A 10,000-nucleotide genomic window follows, 5' to 3' on the forward strand; every position below is an offset into this window, starting at 1 on the left:
ATGATTAAGTGAAAGGTGGTTTAGATTAAGCATTTTTTTTGTGTTTTTGTTAAACCCACTAACTGTTTGATACTTTGTTTCACTAACTCCAATTCCACTCTAGTTCTGGAGTGTCTCACTTGTGACTTTGGTTTTGTTCGCGTATGTCAGGAGTCAATAGACTTAATATTGAGGACGAGAGAACCCTCCGAAGGGTAAGGAGAGCAGAAAGAGGAAAGGGAATAGTTGGTGAAGAGGAGTCAGAGGGAGAAGACCAAGTCATGGAGGACGAGATGCACAATCCTCCTGGAGGGGTCAACAACAATGATGGACCACCTAGAAGGGTGTTATCTTCTTATACCATCCCTGATCCAAGACATTGTGGGAGCAGTATTGCTACACCAAATGTTCATGCCCACAACTTTGAGTTGAAACCTCAGCTCATCACTTTGGTACAGAACAACTGCTCCTATGGAGGGGGACCTCTTGAAGACCCAAATCAACATCTGTCTGTTTTTCTGAGGATATGCAATACAGTGAAGACAAATGGAGTGCATCCAGATGTCTACAAACTGCTGCTATTCCCATTCTCTTTGAGGGACAAAGCCACTCAATGGCTAGAGTCATTCCCCAAGGAAAGCCTCAATAATTGGAATGACGTGATGGGCAGATTTCTAGCAAAGTTCTACCCTCCTCAAAGAATCATCAAGCTGAAGACGGAGGTTCAAATGTTCAGGCAAATGGAAGGGGAGTCATTGTATGAAGTCTGGGAAAGATATAAGGCACTAATGAGAAGATGTCCACCTGACATGTTTAGTGATTGGGTCAAACTCCAAAACTTCTATGAAGGCTTAAGCTTAGAAGCAAGGAAGGGACTAGACTACTCATCAGGAGGATCACTCAACATGATGAAAACTGCCGAGGAGGCTCAAGACCTCATTGAGATTGTGGCAAACAATTAGTATTATTACTCATCAGAGAGGCAACATAATCCGGCCTCAAAGAAAGGCGTAATGGAGCTTGAAGGTGTTGACGCTATCTTGGCACAAAATAAGTTAATGCACCAACAAATTCAACAATAAATGGAAATGATAACAAAGAGAATGGATGGTTTGCAACTAGCATCAGTGAACAAAACAAATCAATCATTACTTGAATGGAGCCAAGGTGAAGGGACCACTGTTGAACAGCCACAAGAACAAGTTCAGTACATGCAGAATACTTCAAATTCTCAGGATGAATTTCATGGTGATACATACAACCCATCTTGGAAAAATCATCCCAATCTAAAGTGGGGTGAAAACCATTGGCAAAAGAACAACAACCACAACCACACCCGTAACACAAATAACCACAATCACCATGCCAACAACACTAACCAATATAGAAAAACACAAAACACATATCGACCACCTCATATTAATTCACAAACTCACCCAAATAACCTTCTTGCACCAACATCCAACTCACAGAATTACTCACAAAATTACCACACTAATCTGCCCAACAACTTCCAACAACAATCAACCCCCATCATACCCCCAATTGACCATCATGGGACCAGAATCTCAAATCTTGAAGCAACCTTGCAAGCACTTGCTCAAACCACTCAAGCCTTAGCTAAGGGACAAAAGGAACATGAGGCCACCATGAAGAATATTGAGCGACAAGTGGGACAATTAGCCAAACAAGCTGAGCGACCAACCAATGTTCTCCCAAGTGATACAATACCCAACCCAAGAGAGGAATGTAAAGCTCTGCAGTTAAGGAGTGGCAAGGTAGTTGGAGAAAGTTTGAATAAAGAAGCAATAAAACCCAAAGAGCAAGACACAGTGGAAATACAAGTGGAAAGGCTGGATGAAGAAAAGGCTTCAACATCTAACAAAGGCAAAGAGGCTGTCAAGTCACAAGGCAAACCACCCAGTCAAGGAAGCAACCATGATAGCAAGGAGAATGTGAATCTACAACAAGAAAACAAAAATGAAGGAGTAAAAGCTTATGTACCCAAGCTTCCGTACCCAACTAGGATACATAAAGGAGCAAAGGACCAACAATTCCCAAGGTTCTTAGAAATCTTCAAGAAACTCGAAATCAACATCCCATTGGCAGAAGCTCTGGAACAGATGCCATTATATGCAAAGTTTCTTAAGGAATTGATCACCAAGAAGAGAAGTTGGCAAGAAAAAGAAACAGTGATTCTCACTCAAGAGTGCAGTGCCATCATTCAAAAAGGGCTACCCCCAAAACTCAAAGATCCTGGCAGCTTCCTCATACCTTGCACGATTGGGAGCATGGCCATTGACAAATCACTTTGTGACCTGGGAGCAAGCATTAACTTAATGCCCCTTACCATGATGAAGAAAATGATGATTGAAGAGCTTAAACCCACAAGGATGTCACTCCAACTTGCTGACAGATCCATCAAAATACCAAATGGAGTAGTTGAGAACCTCTTGGTGAAAGTGGGAAACTTTATATTCCCAGCTGATTTTGTGGTCTTAGATATGGATGAAGAGGGAAACAACTCAGTCATTCTTGGTAGACCCTTTTTGGCTACAGCTAGAACAATCATTGATGTGGAAAAGGGAGAAATGATTTTCAGAGTGCATGATGAGCAAATGACCATAAATGTTTTCAAAGCAATGCAACACCCCGTTGAGAAAGAAAGTTGTATGAGGATTGATGTAGTGGATTCTTTGGTTGAAGAAGTACTTGACACAAACCATCAAGTGAAACAGGAGGAAGTCCAGAACATTAAAGGACAAGAAGGGAACAAATTGGAAACATCAGAGGAACCAAGTGAAGCTACGAAAGAAGAGGCACCACAACAAGAGTTGAAACCACTACCCCCTCATCTTAAATATGCATTTCTTGGTGAAAAAGACAGCTTCCCAGTGATCATCAATTCTACATTGAGTGCAGAGGAAGAAGAAAAGCTCCTTGTAGTATTGAAAGCTCACAAAGAGGCGTTGGGATGGACCATTGATGACTTGAAAGGCATAAGCCCTGCCATACGCATGCACAAGATACTCTTAGAGGAAAATTCCAAACCAGTGGTACAACCTCAAAGAAGATTGAATCCCACAATGAAGGAGGTTGTTCAAAAGGAAGTCTTGAAGTTGTGTAAAGCTGGGATCATCTACCCTATCTCTGACAACCCATGGGTCAGTCCAGTGCAAGTAGTACCTAAGAAAGGGGGAATGACTGCCATTGTTAATGAGAAAAATGAGCTTATTCCAACACGAACGGTGACAGGGTGGAGGATGTGCATAGATTATAGGAGGTTGAATGATGCCACACGAAAAGATCACTTTCCTCTCCCTTTCATTGACCAGATGCTTGAAAGGTTGGCTGGCCATGCTTATTATTATTTTCTTGATGGATATTCTGGGTATAACCAGATAGTGGTTGACCCCATGGATCAAGAGAAGACCTCATTTACTTGTCCCTTTGGAGTCTTTGCATACAGGAGAATGCCATTTGGACTGTGTAATGCCCCAGCTACCTTTCAAAGATGCATGCTATCAATCTTCTCAGACATGGTAGAAAAATTTATTGAAGTCTTTATGGATGATTTCTCTGTCTTTGGTGATTCTTTCAATGCTTGCTTGCATCATCTTACCCTAGTCTTGAAAAGGTGCCAAGAAACCAATTTTGTTTTAAATTGGGAGAAATGCCATTTCATGGTACCCGAAGACATTGTTCTTGGTCACAAAATTTCAAGAAAGGGTATAGAAGTTGACAAGGCAAAAGTAGAAATTATAGAAAAACTTCCTTTGCCAACTAGTGTGAAAGCCGTTAGAAGTTTCTTAGGGCATGCTGGATTCTATAGGAGATTCATCAAAGATTTTTCCAAAATAGCAAAGCCACTAAGCAATTTGCTGGTGGTAGACAATCCTTTTCTCTTTGATGATAAGTGTAAACATGCTTTTGAAACTCTAAAGGCTAAGCTCACTACAGCACCAATCATCACACCCCCAAGTTGGGGCTTACCTTTTGAACTCATGTGTGATACAAGTAACCTTGCAATTGGTGCTGTGTTGGGGCAGAGGAAGGAAAAGAAGCTTCATGTTATCTACTATGCAAGTAAGGTACTGAATGAAGCTCAAAAAAACTACACCACAACAGAGAAAGAGCTACTAGCTGTGGTATATGCTTTTGACAAGTTTAGACAATATTTGATTGGATCTAAAGTTTTAGTGTATACTGACCATGCTGCTCTTAAGTATCTTATGTCAAAACAGGATGCCAAACCAAGGCTCATCAGATGGGTACTACTCCTACAAGAGTTTGACATTGAGATAAAAGATAGAAAGGGTAATGAAAATCAAGTTGCTGACCACTTATCAAGGCTACCACAAGATGCATGCCAAGACAACCTTCAATCAATAAATGAAGAATTTCCAGATGAGCACCTCTTACAAATTCAACACATCCCTTGGTTTGCAGACATGGCCAACTACAAGGCAGGAAGACTCATCCCACAAGAGTACACAAAACAACAAGTTAAGAAGCTGCTACATGAGGCTAAGTTCTTCTTCTGGGATGAGCCATTTTTGTTCAAGAGATGCCCAGATGGAATGATAAGAAGATGTGTGTCAGAGGGTGAGATGAAGAACATACTATGGCATTGTCACAACTCTAGCTATGGTGGTCATTTTGGGGCTGAAAGAACGGCTGCAAAAGTCCTCCAAAGTGGCTTCTACTGGCCTTCAATCTTCAAGGATGCTAGAGAGTTTGTGAGCCATTGCAATGAATGTCAAAGAACAGGGGGTTTGTCAAAGAAAAATGAAATGCCGTAGAAGTTCATCTCGGAAGTGGAACTCTTTGATCTGTGGGGAATAGACTTCATGGGACCTTTTCCTCCATCCTACACATTCAAATACATTTTGGTAGCAGTGGAGTATGTCTCAAAATGGGTAGAAGCAATAGCCACCACCACATGTGATACAAACGTGGTCTTGCAATTCCTAAAGAAGAACATCTTCACTAGATTTGGAGTGCCCAAAGGACTTATAAGTGATGGGGGAAGCCACTTCTGCAACAAGCAACTAAATTCTTTACTCCACAAATATGGTGTTACTCACAAAGTAGCCACCCCGTATCACCCACAAACCAATGAGCAAGCTAAACTTGCCAACAGAGAGCTAAAGAGGATTTTGGAGAAAACTGTGGGGACAACAAGAAAGGATTGGATTAGGAAGCTGGATGATGCACTTTGGGCATACAGGACAGCCTTCAAGACACCCATAGGAAAATCTCCATTTCAGCTGGTGTATGGAAAGGCATGCCACCTCCCTGTGGAGCTTGAACATAAGGCCTTTTGGGCTACCAAACTTCTGAATTTAGATGCTCAAGCAGCAGGAGAGAAGAGGTTGCTACAACTCAATGAATTGGAGGAGTTCAGATTGGAGGCATATGAAAATGCTAGAATATACAAAGAGAGAGCAAAGAGATGGCATGATAAGAGGATCTCTCAAAGAACATTCGAACCAGGCCAAAGGGTGTTGTTATTCAACTCAAGATTGAAGATTTTCCCTGGGAAGCTGAGGTCTAGATGGACTGGTCCATACACCATCATCAAAGTATCACCTCATGGCTATGTAGAATTACTTGATGAAGCCTCAAAACAAACCTTCACAGCTAATGGACATAGGGTGAAGCATTATTTTGGTGGTCCCTGGAGCAAGGAAGAAAGTGTGCAAATGCTAACATGAGCAAGGACGTTGCATTGTCAAGCTAAGGACAATAAACAAGCGCTTCATGGGAGGCAACCCATGCACAGGAGTTCTCTTTTATTTTTATGCTTTAGTAGTCAATAATAAGAGATTTCATTTTATAAAAAAAAATAGCATACAATGTAGGTAAGATACTAAGTTTGGTGTGGCCATTTTTGGAGTTAACTCCATAGAACACTTAGTCACCACCTAAGTTTGGTGTCTTTACATGCATAAATAACACTAGAAAAAGTAGAGTATGGAATCAATTCATAAATCTTAATTTTTGCTTAGTCAACTTTACATAAGAATATCATCATAAGTTGCTAGCTAGTAATGTCACTTTAAGAATCTCAAGATTTTGGAATTTTGTTGCAGGAAAGAAAGAAAGAAGTGATGGGGAATCTTGGAAGGGAGGTCACGGATACACATGGAAGAGAAAGTCACATGAGTCTTGAATTTTGTGCATTGGAAAAAACAACTCAACATGCATTGGGCACAAGGAAGCATGCTCCCCATGCTATGACTGAACCACTAAAACCATGCATCCCACCACGGAAATCACTAAAACCATGCCTCCCCACCACAAACATCACTTTAAATACTTCAACCATATTCATCAAACCTCACTTTATCCTCACTCATCCTTCTACCTCTTCATCACCCCATTTCATCAGCCAAATTCACACTCAACTTCCAACTCATTCCGTGCTTCACAAATGTTAGCTTTGGACCTCATCTTTACCCAACAAAACTCATGATGCACTACATCTCTCAACATAACCGAAACACCCCATTCCCCCTCACCATCATTTTCTAGCTTGTCTAATTTACCTTGTCATCATCTATCTCTCTACATTCACAAACATTTTCTTTATGCTTGAGGACAAGCATTCAACTAAGTTTGGTGTGGGAGATTCAACCCTTGCAAGTGAATCTCAATGGCCTCATCATCAAGGGATAGGAGGGACAAGCAACCCATAGAAGATGAAGAAGAAAACACCTTTGATCGAAGAAGATTCAAATCCAAACACAATGAGCGCATCTTTAGTTGGATGTCAAGCAAAGATGTTGTTCCAGAGTTACCTTTCAAGCTAAGGAAGGAGGAATACTCTGAGATACAAAAAATAATCAGGAAGAGGGGATGGGAGCTTCTCTGTAACCAACCTCAAGAAGTGAGCATGCTTCTCATCCATGAGTTCTACACTAATGTGATAAGAGAATTTGATGATGAAGAACCATACATGAGTTATGTAAGAGGGGTGACTGTTGATTTTAGTCCGGACGCTATCAACAGGGTGCTAAAGGTCAAACCAAAACGGTTCAAACAAGCTAGCTATGAAGAAAGGGTTGAAAATGACCCAAGATATATGGATGTGTTAAGTGACTTATGCAGAGTAGGCACGGATTGGGTGTTGGATTCACATGGACAACCACTCAAACTTCGGAGAGGTGATCTCATACCTCAAGCAAAAGGATGGCATGACATAGTGAGGAGATCATTAATCTCCACTTCAAATAATTCCAAAGTGACCGTGAATAGAGCAATAATGATCCACTGCATAATGAAAGGAGGGGAGATCAATATTGGAGAAATTATAGCCAAGAACATCATTGACATAGCTCAAAAGGTCAAACAGGATAGCTGGCTAGGATATCCTAGTACTATTCTGCGCTTATGTGAAGAAGCTAGAGTGCCTCTGGAAGAATTTGAAGAAACTGATGTGGTCTCTATTGGAAAACCTCTCACCCGAGAAAGATTGGAATTTGTCACCACAACCCAATTGGAAAGGCAACCTTTAGCAAGAAGAAAGAAAAGGAAAGAAGCAAGACAAGAGGAGGAGCCTCAAGAAATGGAAGAACCCCATACCTTAAACATGAATCAACTCCAAGCCGCTTTGGAAGGAATCTCTGGTAAAACATTCAAGTCATACATCTTAGATTCTTGTGACAAAGTCTTTTATCTTTTGCTTGAGGACAAGCAACACTTTAAGTTTGGTGTTGTGATGCAATTGCATATTTACTATATTAGCTAGTTAGTTTAAGTAGTTTTAGCTTAATTTCTTTCACTTTCTTTGAAATAAACAAGCATTTGTGTGAGTTTTCTCTCCATGCATTCATGAACCAAGAACTAGGTGGAATTTGGCCATATTTGTGCAAAGAATTCAAGGAGTTGACAAATGAATTAGCATGAATGAATCTCTTGAAAATTTTTGCATAGAATGGCAAAACTTTGAAGCAAATTCTTTGGTTAATGATAGGTAAGGAAGCAAGAAGGTCATGGAGCAAGAATTGGAGCAAGAAGCCTTGAGATTACATCAAGTTTGGCAAGAAGGCAGCCCTGGAGAGCAAATGTTGGCGTTGCCAACTTGGAGAAAAGGGTGAGTTGTTGAAGGCAACGCCAAGGCAGCCCTGGAGAGCAAATGTTGGCGTTGCCAACTTGGAGAAAAGGGTGAGTTGTTGAAGGCAACGCCAAGGCAGCCCTGGAGAGCAAATGTTGGCGTTGCCAACTTGGAGAAAAGGTGAGTTGTTGAAGGCAACGCCAAGGCAGCCCTGGAGAGCAAATGTTGGCGTTGCCAACTTGGAGAAAGGAGTGAGTGTTTGATGGCAACGCAGGCAAGCAAATAGCTGAGCCAAGGAGAGTGTCGAGGGCGTTGCCAACGGAAACATAACTTGAGCTAGAAAAATCCAATTGAGATGATTCCAAGTGCATTAGAAAGAAGACAATCGGAGCTTTCCAATGATGTATAATAGTCCATATTGAAGCAGAGGATTGACACTCAAATTCTGGGCTACATTTAGCATGAAAGTAGAGTCAAGAAGAAGAAAAGCAAGTTGTTAGCAACAACTTGGGCTAGCAACGCCCAAGTCTGAAAGCTCACTCCCAGGAAAACATGATGCACGTTGCCAACGTGCATTAAGGCTAGCGTTATTGGCTAAAACGCCAAGCCATTGGGCCAGAAGCATCATGAATGAAATCCTCCTTCCAAGTCTAGCAACACTTCTATCATTGAGCCAAGAATTCAACAAAGAGGAAGCCCACATTGCTAGTCCAATTAAAGATCTTTGAAGGAGTTTTAGGACTAATATAAATAGAGAAGGAGTTTGTACTTGAGGGGGACTTTTTGACACTTAGAATTTTGAGACTTTTAGCACTTACTTGGAGAACTCTCTAGCACTTCCGGGAGGATACCCGGAGAGCTATTTTTGGTTTCTTGGAACTTTTCTTCTGGAGTTTTGAGTCTTTAAGCATTTCCTTATTCTTCTTCATCTTTCTTCACACTTAGTTTAATTTTCATTTATGGCAATTGTTGTTGAAATTGGAGCTATGATTCACTAAACCCCACTTTCATTAGGTGGAAGAGCTCTGCTTGTTTGGATGCATTGATACATCATCTTCTCCTTCTCAATTCAAGTGGTTAATCCAAGAGGAAATTCTTGTTCTTCAAAGATTCAACCACCATCGAGAGAGGGGTTAATCTATTTGAATTATGTGGTGAATTTGAGAAATGAACCACATAGATCAGTTTAGAGTTCATCCTCTCATAATCTCCTTAATCAATACACTTTGGTTGGTATATGAGATGTAACCTTCCTAAGTTGAGATTCTGGACATTGTGTGGCTTGGATTAGAAATTGAGCTTCATCTCTTCTCATGAACAATTAGATCACGAGAGTGGCAATTGGTTATGTTGAGAGAAATTGAATCACCAAGAGATTGGGATTCAATTACCCACTTGCCATGGATCTATACCCATGATTGAGAAGGAATTGATCAACATCAATTCATGAGAACTTGCATCTCTGATCCCTAATGATCCTCTCCATCATTAATTCTTATTTCTTTTGCTTTTAGTTGTTTGAACACCCATCACCCCATTTCCCTGCTACATTCTGTCAATTTATTATTCTTGTCATCTACATTCTGTTCCTTTATTTCTTGCTCTTTGCTCTTATGCTCTTTAAATTTCTGCAACCTTTAATTATTTGCAATTTATCTTTGATGTCATTTAAGTTTCTTGCATTTTAAGTTTTAGTTATTTACTTTCATTTTATTTCTATATTCCAGTTCTTTAAATTCCTTGCCATTTAAATTCCTGCAGTTATGTTCAAAAATCACAATGCTCATAAAATCAAAACCATGTTTGCTTGACTAAATTTACCATTTAACTAAAGTTGCTTAATCTACCAATCTCCGTGGGATCGACCTCACTCTTAGTGAGTTTTATTACTTGATGCGACCCGGTATACTTGCCGGTTGTACGTGAAATCTTAATTTTTACGTATCAAGTTTTTGGCGCCGT

This window comes from Arachis hypogaea, chromosome 1 (genome assembly GCF_003086295.3).
Source record: "Arachis hypogaea cultivar Tifrunner chromosome 1, arahy.Tifrunner.gnm2.J5K5, whole genome shotgun sequence".
NCBI lineage: Eukaryota > Viridiplantae > Streptophyta > Magnoliopsida > Fabales > Fabaceae > Arachis > Arachis hypogaea.